Below are 18,694 nucleotides of genomic sequence, written 5' to 3' on the forward strand. Positions count from 1 at the left end.
TTCAAAGTGCTCACTATGCATCTAGATAAGTTCCTTGGAGGGTCTAGTTTCCAAAATGGGGTCACTTGTGGGGGAGCTCCAGTGTTTAGGCACACAGGGACACGCCAAACGCGACATGGCAACCGCTAAATATTACAGTATATTTTCCATTCAAAAAGTCAAATGGCGCTCCTTCCTTTCTGAGCCCTGCCATGCGCCCAAACAGTGGTTTATGACCACATATGAGGTATCGGTGTACTCAGGAGAAATTGCCCAACAAATTTTAGGATCCATTTTATCCTGTTGCCCTTGTGAAAATGAAAAAATTGATGCTAAAAGAAAATTTTTGTTGGAAAAATTAAAATGTTCATTTTTTCCTTCCACATTGCTTTAGTTGCTGTGAAGCACCTGAAGGGTTAATAATCTTCTTGAATGTAGTTTTGAGTAGCTTGAGGGGTGCAGTTTTTAGAATGGTGTCACTTTTGGGTATTTTCTGCCATATAAACCCCTCAAAGTGACTTCAAATGTGAGGTGGTCCCTAAAAAAAATGATTTTGTTGTAAAAATGAGAAATCGCTGGTCAACTTTTAACCCTTATAACTTCCCAACAAAAAAAAAAATTGGTTTCCGAAATTGTGCTGATGTAAAGTAGACATGTGGGAAATGTTATTTATTAACTATTTTGTGTCACATAACTCTCTGGTTTAACAGAATAAAAATTCAAAATGTGAAAATTGCAAAATTTTCAAAGTTTTCGCCAAATTTCCGTTTTTTTCACAAATAAATGCAAACATTATCGACCTAAGTTTACCACTAACATGAAGCCCAATATGTCACGAAAAAACATTCTCAGAATCGCTAGGATCCGTTGAAGCGTTCCTGAGTTATTACCTCATAAAGGGACACTGGTCAATATTGTCAAAAATGGCCAGGTCGCTAAGGTCAAAATAGGCTGGGTCATGAAGGGGTTAATTGTATGGGTCCACTGCATCCTGATGGTGCATTTGTCTGGAGGCCTGTACCGGTAAACCTTTTTGCTCTTTTGCTGTTTTCCATCTATAAATGTGGAAATGTAGCAGAGCTGTGTGCATCTATAAATGTGCAAATGTTTCAGAGCTGTGTCTATACGTAGCAGATCTGTGTGTGTATAATACACATTAACAATTGATCTATTACATTCCTATTCTACCCTAGTGCATTAAAATTAGTGATCATGACCTCTCCATTTTACCCGGGAAGTTTTAGTTAGTAGGAAAAATGTTTTTCCTATTTTGTGCTCTCTAAACCTAGAGTGTAGTGCAAAATAATACAGTATTTATCTTTCAATTTTAGTTATATAAAGGCTATATGAAAATGACAGTTTTATTCACTTTTACTTTTATGCCACCAATTGAACCACATACCGTGGTATGAGCTGTGTACACAAATTTGTGGAATATTTGAAAATTAATTTTGTTTTAAATGCAGTGGAACAATTTTTAAAAATCTGGCTGTAAATGTTTTCCCCTCCCAATTTAAGTACGGTAACTTCCGACACATCAACTGTTTTGATTAATGGTGTCGGAGTGCTGAAACCTTCGCAGACCACTTATATACTTTTGTGAGCATATACAATGCTAACCCTGCCCCTCCAAAAATGAGCTAAAAGGGCACAATTCTGATTATAGTGCCCCTGACCTTTTTGTTTTATGGATCAGTGGGGGGGTGCTAAACTCGCATACCCTCACTGATCAAAACTTAAAGCGTTTAAGTGTGACATATAAAAAGTTCTCTAAAATTGCTTTTTGTCTTCCATGGAGGGGGGGAGAATTGCCCAGAATTGTGGCACTTTTTTTTGTGAAGTTTCTCTAAAAGAAAAAAAAAACTGAAGAGGGAGATTGGAGTAGATAGCTGACCTGCATTTTTTTCTTTTTAAATCCATTGATGAATCGGACAAAAACTCCACGAAACCACCCAAACTCTGGCAACAATGGCGGGGACAGCAAAAACAGAAAAATAGACACGTAAACACACAAAAATAAACTTTAAAACAGGCAAAATGCGATAATGGATTACTTTCTTGTCCCATCCCATGGACCACTTTTTAGGACATTTTTTTTATATTTGATTATTCTGCAGTAAATTACTTAAAAAAATCAATTTGGTACAAAGTAAAACACCCGTCACGCAGCGGCTTATCAGAACAGTAGGAAGTCGGCCAAGTCTTTGATCCTGTTGCCAAGAGGCTCCCAAACAGCGGCCATTGTAGTTACTCAGCATTGGTCCTAGGTTTTCTATGGCATCTCTACTCCTGTCTGATACTTTTTATCTTGTATGTAATATGTTTCTGTAAAACTAATGATGGTGTTAATCTCGTCCTGTAAGGTTTGGCTCCACTGTGTGAAAATATGCCCAGCGGCAGAGCTAATAAGCCTGGGGATGTGGTGAAGGCCAAGAACGGGGAAGACCATCCAGGTAATCTTCACCCATTGCCGGCTGTGGTGACGGCCATTATCCTGACTAGTAGGAGTTTAGTAGGGTGACGAATACAAATATCAGCTTTGCCCTAGGTTTCCTCAGCTTTTGGCTCCCTAGTAAACATGATATAAATGGAGATCTGGCCCCTGGGTTTATGCTCTTATCTCATTGTAACCCAAGGCAATGTGTAGCGGGGCCTGTGATGGGTTGGACCATTAGATGTACATGGTCAGTGTGAAGCTGGAAAGTGTTCTGTACCAACACCACCAAACAATGGAGAACCAGCTCAAAACTCGCCACCCTGAGCCATTGTTAGTAGTGCTATCCAGTTCAAAGTGGCACTGAGGAGTGGCCATACATTTGTCATGTATAGTCAATGGCGTAGCGTGTGTTGGGGGCCCCGGTAAGGCAAGTGTTTTCATTGTGCTGTGTAGTATTAGTATAGAGTCCCTTACACTAATCCAGTACTGAACCCCCAAACATATTATTGTTTTTGTTTTTTAACCCCTTACTGATATCTGTCGGCACCCTGTCTTTGATGCGAGCTCAGGAACTGAGATTGCATCTTTCCCAGCAGATGATGGCTGTGTTATTCAGCCATCATCTGCCTCTAACATCCTTGTGTAGAGCGGAGCTCTGTCCACAGGTGTTAACCTGTTAAACTTAGCTGCCAGTCTTTTGACAGCGGCATTCACAGCTCACGTCCTGAGGAGCGCGCTGTTCTAATTGGCTGTTGGCTCCAATGCGAGGTGCTCGCGGTCTCACAATGGGTTGCCATGACAGCTGGGGGTCTGCTGAAGACTCCTTATGGCTGTCATGGTGGTGCTCCAATGAGAGCGGGATTTTTTCCTATATAAAGCAACACTGGTATTGCTGAATCCTATATATCCAAGGAGGATAATGGTAGACACTTCACTATTCAATACACCACCTATATCTGGTCCTGCAATAGTCAGTAGCTGTCAGATAGGAAGAGATTCCAGCTTCATAATTAAAATATTGACTTTTTCGATGGATATATAAAAACAAATTACAATTGAAAAGACAAGGCAAGAAGCCTCCACAGAAGGGGGACATGAGCAAAATATAAACCCATCCCACAATAGTGGATAAATTGCTGTATTCAGTCCTTCAGGGTTTAGATTTATTACAGTGCAGGATCTTTCTAGAATAGACCACGATAGAGCCGGATTGTTCTCTAATGCCACCAGTTTTGTGACTATTATAGATAAAGTGCGAGTCCTATAATTCAATAGAATACAGATATCTAACCGCAAGATGAAGGGTTCTCCTCTAATAAGTATTGATCCCTTGCCCTGTACTGATCAGATCTGAACAGCAATTTAGTTTGTTTTATTTTATAGATGGCAAAGTAGTAAATCCATGACTGCTGCTGTTTCCTCACAGGTAGATAACACTGACGCGGAGGGACGGCTGCTGTTGGCGGACGCTCTGTGTTACGCACACAACTTTAATGCAAGAGCGATCGTAAATGCAGCGACATTAACAGGTATGGGAGCTGCGTACACATGATGGAAGGGGCTGGAAGAATGTACACATGGGCTCCGATTCATTAAGTGTGGGGTCTCAACGTGAGAGGCGCGCGCCACTTAGGATGCCCCAAACTCGTTATCACTGCTGTGCGGATCCATGCACCTCGCAAGAAACAGGACTGGAGTAACACTTGTAGAGTAAGAATCACCCCCCACTTTTGATGAATTTAATGGGCGGGTGTAGCCAGGCCCCATCCCCCTTCACCAGCTCAGAATAGATGATCCGTTACTGATCGGTGAGGGTCTGACCAGGGAATAACTGTCCCTGATTGAGCTTTTTTTTTTAATTCAAGTTACAAAATTGAGTGGCAGATTGGATACTTGATTACTGCTCCATACCTCCTCTTACAGGGCTGCCAGAAAAAGCCGAGTGCAGCACTGGGCAGCCCCCCATAGGATGAGCAGAGCAGCGGTCAGGTATCTGCATTGCCGCTCTATTTAACCAGAGATAAAAGTTCCAATTTTGCCGATCAATACGGTTACCGATCAGTAAGATTTCACCAGTAGACTTGGGCGACTTTGCAGAGGGAACCCGGGTTCCTGGATCACGCCTGCCCATCAGCTGATCGCCGCCGCAGCTGCATATGTCACATGCTGTGACTGACACAGGCGCGACACATGCAGCTGCAGAGCCGTTCAGCCGGTGTGATCCAGGAAGCCGGGTTCCCTCTGCAGCTTATTTGGTAAGCGCTTATAGCTTGCCGAATAAGAGGGAACCCGAACAAATTCGCTCAACTCTAATCACCAGTCCTATGGATGGGTAATAACTGGAGAACCCTTTTAATTTGGATTTCAAAAAAATATAATTAATGTATGTCGTAGAGAAATAATGTTTGTTTTTTCTTTAGCTGTATATTTTATTAGTTTTGCATTGTCTGTCTGGTGGTCTGTGCTTTATGGCGGCTGCAATTGGGTGGAATATGAATGGTGGAAGAAGTGTCAGTAGACACAACCAGCTACCAGGATGTGATTGGTGCAGATGGAGCCCGGCTTTATCCGTTTCACTTTGTGGGATTGTACTGCAGCTGTATGCAGTTATTGTATGTAGATGTCTGCCTGTGTCTTCTCACGAGGAGCACGGCTCACCGGGAATTGTTGTGTAGGTGCAATGGACGTAGCCCTGGGATCTGCAGCCACTGGAGTCTTCACCAATTCTTCTTGGCTTTGGAATCACCTTCAAGAGGTCGGAAACATTTTACTTTCTATCTTCTTGTCATAACATGCTCTTCTGTCTGAATCATTGTTCATTTCACTTTATTCCCCCCCCTTTCCTTATTCCAGTAGCTCTTTATTTGTCCACTAACATAACTGTACGAGAGATTTTTTTTTTTTTTTTTTTTGGGTTGGGAGGAGGGTGTGTTCTAGTTTTGAAAGACACCATTCACTTTTTGTACTATATTTGTCTTTTTTTTTAATTTTTTTTTTTATAGCGCTCATTGTGCAGTAAATGACCTGGAACACAATTATTCAGGTCAGTGCAATTACAACAGTGCCAAAGCTGCATAGGTTTGGGCTCCCCCCTTTGTTTGGTCTTAAAGAAAACATTTGGAACTTTTGTAATAAATAAAAAGAATAAAAAAATTTCTTCCATTCATATAGCTGTGCAAGAGCTTGTTTTTCACATGGCGAGATTTTTTTTTCTCTTTCTTTTCCTTGACCCAATTATGGGGTCCATGCAACGTTTTGATTTTTCACTGCATTTTTTGGAGGTTATGTTGACCAAAAAAATGGTCAGTTTGGCTTTATTTTTTGTCTTTTCCAGTATTGTAATTCTTAACATTTTTCATTGTTTTTCCTTCATTTTGCAGCAATGCCAAATAGATTCAGATCAGGAAAGGAATTCAATTCATACTGTCAGGGTGTGTTTTTCTTTACTTGAACTTGTTCTGTATACTGCAGCAATATATAGTAAAAATTACCAGTCGCCTATTAAGATAGGGCAAGGCTGCGTAGGAGCACAAAGATGGAGGCAATGAGGGCCTTCAGAAGGTGTCTGGCTGCCAACGAAACCATCAGCACCTTCCCATTCAGCACTATTTCAGCTGTCATACAGCGATCTGAGCTAGCTCCAGTTGTTGCTACTAGAGGCAGTTGCCAGCTGTGTAACACTGCCAGCATCTGTTCTGTATGGGGGCGGCTCAGCTCCTGAGAGAACTCCGTACACCTGCACCTTTTGTGGGAAGGCACCAAGTATGTATTCTAGACCTGTGGGATGTCCTCCACATTGCTGAATTTACTGCTGATGTTTCATGTTCCTTCCAGGCCAGCGTCGTGACTGGGGATCGTGTATGGAGAATGCCTCTCTTTGATCATTACACTAAACAAGTGACTGAGTCGGCCCTCGCAGACCTTAATAATGTCGGGAAGTACAGCAGGTAATGGATGTAAATATGGTGGTTGTAGTAGGTTTCTAAAGTATCTCATAGAGCGACCCCCGCCTCTGAGACCTCCATCCATCACCAAAACGGAGATCCAGATTTGCTCATCTGTTGGAATTCCTATAGAAATGATTGGTGAGATCCTAACCACATGGGTGCACCCCTACAGGATATGTCATCAATTTCTATCATGGGAATATTATTATTATTATTGGGGTTTTTTTTTTCCTTTTTATGTGGATTTTATTAAAAAATAAACCTACAATTTCCACATCAGTAGTATACATGAGGTAATGTATCTTGCTCCACAGAAACTAATGAAAGGTTTTCTTCTCGCAGATCTGGGGGTGCGTGTACGGCCGCGGCTTTCTTGAAGGAGTTTGTCACGTCCCCGCACTGGGCTCACCTGGATATAGCCGGAGTCATGTCCAACAAGGATGAGGTCCCTTATCTGCGCAAGGGCATGTCCGGCCGCCCCACAAGGACTCTGGTAGAATTCGCCGATCGGCTGAGTAAGGACAAGAAGCCCAAATAATCCGGACATCAGTTACCGGATCTGCTTCGTCCTATGTGGACGTAATGAACTAAAGCGCAATGACCTTGCTATGCACTTATTTTTTTACTAACACGACCAAAGCAAATCTAGAATCTGCGCCTCCATCTTCAGATGATTCTGCAATTTTAATACATCTACGTGCTGAGTGGAGAAATGTCTGAAAATAAAGAAAAAATCAAAAATTTTATCTGCCAGTCATATCTCACACATTTGTTTTATAGGTGTTGAACGCTTTAGGCACGATTCATCATTGCATTTTGGACGTGACAAATTAATCAAACTATTTGTACTTTTTTTTTTTTCCTCCAAGCGGTTTCTGATTTTTATGTCAGTGTGACTTTCCAGATGAATTAAACAGATTCATTAAATGCGACTATTTAAAAAAAAAAAAAAGTTGCAAAATTTGGCACAATTCTACTCTTCTAGTCCTCCCTGGAGTGAATATATCAGTTATTTGGCTGCAACTTTTCCCATTTAAGCACTCGCAGAACCAGTTAGGAAAAAGACAGCTTGAGGTTATGCTCAAAACTCGAGTCTCATGTGCCATTTTGATGAATCTAGTGCAACAAAGTCAGCAAAAACCACAAGTTGAAAGACTTAAAGGGTTCAATTCATCATGAGCTGGGTATATTTTACTATCTGCCGTGCATGTACTGTGCAAGTCATGTGTGTATGGAGCTGGGCCGCAAAGTGTAAATGATTAAGTCACGGGTTTCCCTGAATCTTCTATATATCAATCTGCTCAGCTCCTGGTCACGCTACAAAGCAGTTGTGGAGTTTCTCACTCAGGATGCTGTTTTCTCTGTAGATGTAGATTTACTGAATATATTAGTGGAAGGGATCTTCCTGGCATTTGTTCTCAGTAGATTCCTTTTGTATAGTTAATGGGGACCTGTCTCCTTGGAAAACGCCACCTTCAAGTCCACACTCACTGCAGCAAAACAAATCTGCTTCTCATATCTTATATCCTCCCTGTCTCGCAACCCTAATCAGCTATTCAGTAGTTTCAGTTGTCTCTTCCATCCCCCAGCACCCCCTCTCTCTCCTCTCATATCAGCTGCAGACTTTGCTTAATTCTTCAAGCAGAAAATTAACATCTGAGAAAGCTCAGGCCTACAGCCCTTCCTCATAACTCAGCCCTCCTCCTCCAAAACCAGTGTCTCTGCCATTATAGAAGACCAACTTTCCGCTCTACTCTCCAGATCACATCTCGCCACCTGTGCACTTGACTGATCCTGTCCCACCTCATACCAAACCTCACCAGTCTTCATCCCACCTCTTCAACCTCTCACTAACAACTGGGGTCTTCCCCCTTATGCTTTATATGTACCTTGATCACGCCCACCCTTGACCCATCCTCTGTATCTAGCTATCGACTCATATCACTTCTCCCCTATGCCTCAAAACTACTGGAACAACACGTCCATCTTGAACTGTCCTCCCACCTCTCTTCCTGCTCCCTCTTTGACCACTTATAATCTGGCTTCCAGCTGCATCACTCCACTGAAACTGCCCTGACTAAGCTCACCAATGACCTACTAACTGCCTAAGCCAAGGGACACGACTGTCCTCCTCCTAGACCTGTCCTCTCCCTTCGACACAGTGGACCACTCCCCCTTACTACAGATTCGCTCATCTCTTGGCATCACAGACTTGGCCCTATCTTGGATCTTGTCATACCTAACAGACCGGACATTGTCTCCCTCTTGCACACCACCTCATCACCCCCTATCTATAGATGTCCCCAAAGGTTCAGTTCTAGGACCCCTGCTCTTCTCAATCTACACCTTTGGTTTTCAGTATCACCTCTATGCTGATGACACACAGATCTACCTCTTTGGACCTGATGTCACCTTCTTGCTTACCAGAATCCCAACATCTGTCTATTTCATCTTTCTTCTTAGCTAAATTTCTAAAACTTAACATGAACAAAATAGAATTTGTCACCTTTCCCCCATCTCTCTCAACCCGCCTCCCAACCGACCTGGCCATCAAAGTCAACGCCTGTTCACTCTCCCTAATCTCACTTGCTCGCTGCCTTGGGGTTATCCTTGACTCTCATCTCTCTTTCAAACAACATATCCAAGCCCTTTCCACTTCTTGCCAATTCCAACTCAAAAATATTTCCTGGATTCATGCATTCTTGGTTCAGGAATCTGCAAAAACAATAGTGCATGCCCCCATCATCTCCCATCTCAAAGACTACAATCTCCTGCTCTGTGACCTCCCTTCTAACACACTTGCATCCCTCAATACTATCCTAAACTCTGCTGCCCGACTAATACACCTATTCCCCCACCTCTTCTCCCTGTCAATCCCTTCACTGGCTCCTCATTGATTGACCAGAGACTCCAGTTCAAAACCACAATCATGGCATACAAAGCCATCCACAACCTGTCTCCTCCATACAGCTGTGAGTTAGTCTCCCAACATCTATTCTCACCCACCATGGGAACCTTCATAAGAAACCTAAAGACTCACCTCTTCAGACAACCTGCAGTAACCCTTGTTCCATCATACTGCTGCACAAACAGCTCTACCCTCCCTATTGTAGCCTCACACATCCCTTGTAAACAGTGATCCCTCACGGGCAGGGTCCTATCTCTCCTCCTGTACCAGTCGATGACTTGTATTCATGATTATTGTACTTTTTTTTTTTTACACTTTTTTAACATGTAAGGTGTCATGGACGTAATGGTGCTAGAAGAATAATCTGCCCTTTAATAGCAATATAATGTTCCCTGTCCGCCTTATTGAACATTCAGATATAGGGAGAAAATTAATCTCCTGAGAGCTGCTGGATCATTTACCCCTTCATGACCTTTGACGTACATTTACGTCAAAGTTTGTGCCTGTCTTTGATGCGGGCTTGCACACCGACCCACAACTTTTCCCCGCACATGATGGCAGATTTAATCAGTCACCATGTGCCTTTAACAGCCTTGAGTGTAGTGGTGCTCTGCCCGTGGCTGTTATCCGGTTACATCTCGCTGTCTACTACTGTCTATTACTAACGGTGGGATTTAACACGTGCCGGCCAGAAGTGCGTCATGCATCTTGACCATCAATGCACCCGACACGTGATCGTGGGGCGCAATTGGATTGTCGTGACAGCCGGGAGTCGGCAGAAGACCTCTGCACCTGCCATTACGATCCTACTGTGAGCATCGGCTTATGGCTGGCTTTCATAGAAGACTGTGATCTCTGCTACACACAGCAATGCTGATGCACAGGGGTGGATTAAGGGTAGCCAGGGCCCCGGGCTGTTCAGACTCCATAGGCCCTCCGGTCATGTGACGGGGTCGGGAAGTCACTAGTTTTCATGACGCATACGTGGCGGGAAGGGGTTAAATACTGAGGTAAAAAAACTCTGCAAATACGCAACGTGTGCACGAGGCCTCACAAATACTGAGGTAAAAAACCCCAAATGCTCAGTGTGTCCATGAGGCCTTACAAATACTGAGTGAAAAACTCACCAAATACTCAGCGTGTGCACGAGGTCTTACAAATAGTGGAAGGCTTCCACCCAACATCTAGTCCTGACTCACCTGTACCTAACATCGAAACCAGCTAATAGCCTGCAATCACCTGCTGACCTGGACCCATGACCTGTCAGACAAGTTACTTCACATGAGTCACACAGAGGCTTCTGCTTCATGAACTTCCCCAGATAGAAGAAGCAGCCTCCGATGTGCAGCCTGTGGCCGGATACACAGGAAGAGACGCTCCTCGTCACAGGCTGTGTCCAGCATGGCAGCAGAGGGGTTAACGCCACAGACAAGTCGCCGTCTCCTCACACACTGAACACGACGCTGCATCTGGCGACGAACAAGCGCACATTGCGCAATGTTAGTCATGTCCCAGATGTTCAGCATGTGGAGGACCAAGGGGGACCAAAAAAGACCCCAGGATTGGAACAGGAGCATGGGAAAGTGGACGGCGGTTGGAGGGGCAGGGTTTATATAGGGGTCGGAGTAAGTATATATATATATATATATATATACACAGACACATATTACTACATGCGGGCAGTGCACACATGCACAATCCTCAGGTTGTACAACTTCCAACTGGTCAAAACATTTCAGTATGCCAAGAAATATAGCAGGAATAAAATACATCTCATAGTAACTTGTGTGAGGCACAGGTGACAAGAACCCGCCATCTCGTGCCCACCTTACTAGAGGTGCCCACATATAACAAAGTTGATGGAAACAGATGCCTTCCACTATGATGATTGGCTACCGGGCGCCCGACCACACCCATTTCACAACTAGTCACACCCATGTCCACGCCCCAACCACACCCATTTAGCACTGCTGATCACACTGACTGGTACTGAGGGCACAGTGGCTGGTACTGTGGGCACATTGACTGGTACTGAGGAAAAGAGAGAAAGAAAGAACAGAGAGAAACAAAAAAAGAACAGAGAGAAAGGAAAAAAGACCAGAGAAAGAAAGGGGATAGAAAAAAAGAACAGAGAGAAAAAAAGAAAGAGAAAGAAAGAGGGGAAAGAAAGAACAGCGAGGGAGAGAGAAAGAAAGAGGGGAAAGAAGGAACAAAGAGAGAAAGAAAGAAAGAGAAAGGTGAAAGAAAGAATAACGAGAGAAAAAAAGAAAGAGAAAGAAAGAGGGGAAAGAAAGAACAGCGAGGGAGAGAGAAAGAAAGGGGAAAGAAGGAACAAAGAGAAAGAAAGAGAAAGGTGAAAGAAAGAATAACGAGAGAAAAAAAGAAAGAAAGGGGAAAGAAAGAACAGAGAGGGAGAAAGAGAGGGGAAAGAAAGAACAGAAAGTGAAAGAAAGAACAGAGAAAGAAAGAAAGAAAAAGACAAGGAAAGAGGGGAAAGAAAGATTCTATAAAGATACTATACCAGCTCACATTGTAGTGCCCACCTGAGCCTCCTGGTGCAGGACATATCATGATCCACTCACATGGCCGACATCCCCGAGTCCAAGGCGATCCCGCTGTCCGCGCTCTCAAAGGAGGACATGGTGATGATCTGAAGCATTCCCTGAAGAGCCTCCATGGTTCCGTCACAATCTCCTCTGGTCATTTACATCTCATAGTAACTTGTGTGAGGCACAGGTGACAAGAACCCGCCATCTTGTGCCCACCTTACTAGAGGTGCCCACTGCCCACATATAACAAAGTTGATGGAAACAGATGCCTTCCACTATGATGATTGGCTACCGGCCGCCCGACCACACCCATTTCACAACTAGTCACACCCATGTCCATGCCCCAACCACACCCATTTAGCACTGCTGATCACACTGACTGGTACTGAGGGCACAGTGGCTGGTACTGTGGGCACATTGACTGGTACTGAGGAAAAGAGAGAAAGAAAGAACAGAGAGAAACAAAAAAAGAACAGAGAGAAAGGAAAAAAGAACAGAGAAAGAAAGGGGATAGAAAAAAAGAACAGAGAGAAAAAAAGAAAGAGAAAGAAAGAGGGGAAAGAAAGAACAGCGAGGGAGAGAGAAAGAAAGAGGGGAAAGAAGGAACAAAGAGAGAAAGAAAGAGAAAGGTGAAAGAAAGAATAACGAGAGAAAAAAAGAAAGAAAGAACAGAGAGGGAGAAAGAGAGGGGAAAGAAAGAACAGAAAGTGAAAGAACAGAGAAAGAAAGAAAGAAAAAGACAAGGAAAGAGGGGAAAGAAAGATTCTATAAAGATACTATACCAGCTCACATTGTAGTGCCCACCTGAGCCTCCTGGTGCAGGACATATCATGATCCACTCACATGGCCGACATCCCCGAGTCCAAGGCGATCCCGCTGTCCGCGCTCTCAAAGGAGGACATGGTGATGATCTGAAGCATTCCCTGAAGAGCCTCCATGGTTCCGTCACAATCTCCTCTGGTCATTTTCCATCACGTCACTTCCGATAGAATGTCATGTGCAAGTTTTCAAGTGCTCCTTGGGGCTCCGCCATATACTCCTGTGTCCACGGGAAAAGTAAGCTCCAGGTCGGGGCAGTGGGGCAGACTCTCAAAATCTGGTACGGTTGGGAGGTATGAATGCTCCCCATCATACACCTTGTACACACATGGCTCCGCACACCTCATTCACACACTGTTCCGCTTTGTATGCCTCGTACACACGGCTTCGCTCCGTACACCTCGCACACACAGCTCCATTCAGTACACACATCGTAAACCTCGTGCACATGCGGCTCTGCTCCGTACACCTTATACACACACCGCCACACTCTGTACACCTTGTACACACATGGCTCTGCTCTGTAAACCTTGTACACATGCGGCTTTGCTCCATACACCTCATACACACATGGCTCCGCTCCGTAAACACATGGCTCAGGTCTGTACACTTTGTACACACAGGGATCCGTTCCGTACACCTCGTACACACACGGCTCCTCTCCGTACACCTGGTACACATGCGGCTTCGCTCCGTACACCTCGTACACACACACGGCTCCGCTCCGTACACGCGTGGCTCCGCTCCGTACACCTCGCACACGTGCAGCCCCGCTCCGTACACCTCGCACACGTGCAGCTCAGCTCTGTACACACAGGGCTCCGTTCCGTACACCTCGTACACACATGCGGCTCCGCTCCGTACACCTCGTACACACACGCGGCTCCGCTCCGCACACCTTGCACACGTGCAGCTCAGCTCTGTAAACATAGGGCTCAGCTCTGTACGCCTCGTACACGCGCGGCTCCCCTCCGTACACCTCTCGCGTGCGCAGCTCTGCTCCATACATCGCGCGCGGCTCCGCTCCGCACACCTCGTACACTTCGTACACACACGGCTCCACTTCGTACACACACGGCTCCGCTCCGTACACTTCGTACACACACGGCTCCGCTCCGTACACCTCGTACACACACGGCTCCGCTCCGTACACCTCGTACACACACGGCTCCGCTCCGTACACCTCGTACACACACGGCTCCGCTCCGTACACCTCGTACACACACGGCTCCGCTCCGTACACTTCGTACACACACGGCTCCGCTCCGTACACTTCGTACACACACGGCTCCGCTCCGTACACTTCGTACACACACGGCTCCGCTCCGTACACTTCGTACACACACGGCTCCGCTCCGTACACCTCGTACACACACGGCTCCGCTCCGTACACTTCGTACACACACGGCTCCGCTCCGTACACTTCGTACACACACGGCTCCGCTCCGTACACTTCGTACACACACGGCTCCGCTCCGTACACTTCGTACACACACGGCTCCGCTCCGTACACTTCGTACACACACGGCTCCGCTCCGTACACCTCGTACACACACGGCTCCGCTCCGTACACCTCGTACACACACGGCTCCGCTCCGTACACTTCGTACACACACGGCTCCGCTCCGTACACTTCGTACACACACGGCTCCGCTCCGTACACCTCGTACACACACGGCTCCGCTCCGTACACTTCGTACACACACGGCTCCGCTCCGTACACTTCGTACACACACGGCTCCGCTCCGTACACCTCGTACACACACGGCTCCGCTCCGTACACCTCGCACATTCGCGGGTCTGCTCCGTACACCTCGCACACACACGCAGCTACATCCATCCTGTAAACCCCTCCTGACCCCACACATACTTTCCTCATCCAGCACCATGACAACCAGCACAGCAGAGTCCCGCATACAATACAATGATGGCTGTGTGCACAGGACCTGTGATGAAGTCACAGGAGGGGAGGAGTCAGGGGTCACATGATCAGGGGCCTCTACTGAAACCCCTGACTCCTCCCCTCCTGTGACCTCATCACAGGTCGTGTGCGCACAGAGCAGGGATTTATCAGTGAGGGGCTGGCGCTGCGGTGGCCGGTGGGTCTGGGAGGGGGAGGAAAGGGTTGATACATGGGGGCGTGGCGCTATGGTGGCGGATTATAATGGGGCAATTTTCCCTGGGCTGGTGGGCCCCCCACACCGCTGGTCACAGACCGCTCCCGGCACTTTATCCCCCGGAATACTGTGATCGAATGCGATCACAGCATCCTGGGAGCAAGCAGAGGGCTGACAGCCCCTCTGCCTTTGGATCGGAGACCCCCGCGGCGTGACGATCGCTGCTATGGCAATCCGACAACACCCGGGTACCAGAGCTGAGAAACTTCCTGTCATGCGCAGTGCATGATCAGGAAGTCTCTCAGGTCAGTGTGCAGAAAGTGCAGCGCTGACAGCTTCTATAGCATGCAGATCTTCATCTGCATGCTATAGTCTAAGCGATCAGCCTGCAAAAAATGATTGTCCCATGGTGGGACAACATGTAAGAGATAGAATGAAGTAAAAAAAAAGTTTAAATAACTGTAAAAATATTTTAAAAAAATCTATATTCTATAATTGTAAAAATATTTAAAAAATAAAAAAAATCAATATTCTATCACTAAATAAATATTTGAATTAAAAAAATCTAAACAATAAAAGTACACATATTTGGTATCGCTGTGTCTGTAATGACCTCTCCTATAAAACTGTCTCACTAGTTAACCCCTTTAGTGAACCCAGTAAAAAAATAAGCAAAAAACAATGCTTTATCATCATACTGCCAAAGTGTAATAACACGCGATCAAAAAGACGGATATAAATAAACATGGTACGGCTGAAAACGTCATCTTGTCCCACAAAAAAAAATAAGCCGCCATATAGCTCCATCACCTGAAAAATAAAAGTGATAGCTCTCAGAATAAAGCAATGCAAAAATAATAATTTTTTATATAAAAGTTTTTATTGTATAAAAGCACCAAAACACAAAAAATGATATAAATGAGGTATTGCTGTAATCGCACTGACCCAAAGAATAAAACTGCTTTATCAATTTTACCACACGTGGAACGGTGTAAACGCCCCCCCCCCCCAAAAAAAAAAGAAATTCATGAATTGCTGGCTTTTGCTCATTCTGTCTCTCAAAAAACGTCATGTGCCAAAAAATGGTCCCGCAAAAAACAAGACCCCACATGACTCTGTGGGCCAAAACATGGAACAATCATAGCTCTCGAAATGTGGTGATGCAAAAATTATTTTTTTGCAATAAAAAGCGTCTTTTAGTGTGTGACAGCTGCCAAACATAAAAACCCGCTATAACGCCTCTTTCACACTTCCTGATATTTCCGGTACCGGAGATGTCAGTGTCCATGTGTGTAATACTTACGGCACACGTGTGGCATGCGTGTGCAGCATCAGTACCACATGGACGGGCGCCAGGGAAGAAGCGTTACAGTAAGCACTGTTCCCCGGCGCCGGATGCTGATCTTGTCATTCTCCCCTGCTCTGCGGGCGATCAGTACAAGAAGGGGAGACTGATGAGAGCTATAATCAGCACCCGGCGCCGGGGAACAGCACTTGCTGTAATGCTTCTTCCCCGGCGCCGATGCGTGTCGCATGGATGACATCCATGTGTGTTATGCGTATGCACGTGTGATGGATGTTTTGTGGCCAGCGACGACATTGAAAAACGGACATGTCAGCATGTTTTGCCCATGGACACATGGTCTGTGGAACACACTGACATGTGCACAGAGCCATTCACTTGAATAGGCAAATAGCTCTCCGTTTCTCCTGAGTCTCTTCGCATGGCTGTCCAATGGTATAAAATTCTGTGACATACCCATGGTGTCAATATGATCACTGCACCCCTAGATGAATTCACTGAGAGGTGTAAGTCATAAAATGGGCTCACTTATGGGGGGTTCTGCTGTTTTGGCACCTCATGGGCTCTCCCAGTGAGTCATGGCACCTGCAAACCATAACAGTAAAATCTGGCGCTGCTTCCCTTCTTAGCTCTGCCATGCGCCCAAACAGTGGTTTACCCCCACATATGGGGTATCAGCGTACTCAGGACACATTGCACAATAATTCTTGTGGTCCAAATTCTTCTGTTACCCTTGGGAAAATAAAAAATTGGGGTCGAAAAGATCATTTTTGTGGAAAAAATGATTTTTACATTTTTATGGCTCTATGTTATAAATGTGTGTGAAGCACTTGGGGGTTCAGAGTGCTCACCCCACATCTAGATAAGTTCCGTAAGGGGTCTAGTTTCCAAAATGGGGTCACTTGTGGGGGTTTCCACTGTTTAGGCACATTAGGGGCTCTCTAAACGTGACATGGCGTCCGATCTCTATTCCAGCCAACTTTGCATTGAAAAGTAAGACTATGTGCACACGGAGTTTTTTGCCTCTGCGGATTTTGTAGTGAAAACTGCAGATAAATCTGCAGGATTAAAGTCCTGTGGTTTATCTGCGGTTTTACACCTCATAATGGATGAAAAGAATTGACATGCTGCGGATTGTAAACTGCAGCAAAACCGCGCGGAAAAATCCGCAGCATGTGCACAGCGGTTTCCAGTTTACCATTGAAAGCAATGGTACTGTACAACGCAGCTAAATCTGCTGCGGACCAACAGGACCAGAAACGCTGCGGATCCGCAGCAGAATCCGCACCGTGTGCACATGGCCTAAAACGGCGCTCCTTCACCTTCCGAGCTCTGCCATGCGCCAAAACAGTGGTTCCCCCCCACATATGAGGTATCACCGTACTCAGGACAAATTGCACAACACATTTTGGGGTCCAGTTTCTCGTCTTACCGTTGGTAAAAAAAAAAAAATTGGATTTGAAGTAATTTTTTTGTGAAAAAATTTAAATGTTCATTTTTTTGAACATTCCAAAACTTCCTGTGAAGCACCTGAAGGGTTAATAAACTTCTTGAATGTGGTTTTGAGCACCGTGAGGGGTGCAGTTTTTAGAACGGTGTCACTTTTGGGTATTTTCTATCATATAGACCCCTCAAAGTGGCTTCAAATGTGATGTGGTCCGTAAAAATAAAATGGTGTTGTAAAAAGGAGAAATCGCTGGTCAACTTTTAACCCTTATAACTTCCTAACAAAAAAAAATTTGCTGCTCCCAAATTGTGCTGATGTAAAGTAAACACGTGGGAAATGTTACTTAGTAAGTTTTTTGTGTGCTGTGTCTCTGTGATTTAAGGGCATAAAAATTCAAAGTTGGAAAATTGTGAAATTTTCAAAATTTTCGCCAAAGTTCCGTTTTTTTCACAAATAAATACAAGTTATATGAATGAAATTTTACCACTGACATGAAGTACAATATGTCACGAGAAAACAATGTCAGAATCACCGGGATCCATGGAAGCGTTCCAGAGTTATGGCCTCATAAAGGGACAGTGGTCAGAATTGTAAATATTGGCCGGTCATGAACGAGCAAACCACCCTTGGGGGTAAAAATATGGGGGAACCACAGAAGTTCGGATCTCCCCACTTCTCCCTATTGCTGCATTCCCTCTGGATCAGTCCGTCATTGTTACTGTCAGTGACATCTGTGATCTGTATGTCAGCCCTTCTCATGCACAGCACCATGGAACCAATGGTGCTATATAAATAATAATAATTCGTAAAAATACGATGTATGAAAATAGAAACTAATCCGCTCAGAAAGCAGCGGAACGAGATAAGAACCAAACCGCCAGGATTATGGGGTTTTTTGGTCGCTGCAACATTGGAAAGTGGCATCAATAAAAACCCCTGGGGGCAAAGAATAACCCTCAGCCCCCGAAAAATGAGAACTCTACAGGAAAATGGCGACGTGATATGTATCTTATCACAACTGTAGAATATAGACTCCAGTCTGGTTCTTTGACCCCTAAAAAAAGGAAAGGAAAAAAGTTCTGGCTGTTACATCTATGACTGTAGAGCAGTGACTGTCATCTTCTGCTCATGCGCACAAGTGCAGGCCGGGACGGTCCAGCCCTGTATCCATGACTCCCCACCAGTCTG

The 18,694-nt window shown here is 45.1% G+C and overlaps 1 pseudogene; it reads left to right on the plus strand.

Moving 5' to 3' along the window:
* LOC141088522 (cytosol aminopeptidase-like) overlaps positions 1–7,109 on the plus strand; it is a 46,755-nt pseudogene extending 39,646 nt beyond the window's left edge.
* The last annotated feature ends 11,585 nt before the right edge of the window (positions 7,110–18,694 follow it).

Source organism: Dendrobates tinctorius, unplaced genomic scaffold, assembly GCF_039654945.1.
Source record: "Dendrobates tinctorius isolate UK_male_01 unplaced genomic scaffold, ASM3965494v1 ptg000039l, whole genome shotgun sequence".
Lineage (NCBI taxonomy): Eukaryota > Metazoa > Chordata > Amphibia > Anura > Dendrobatidae > Dendrobates > Dendrobates tinctorius.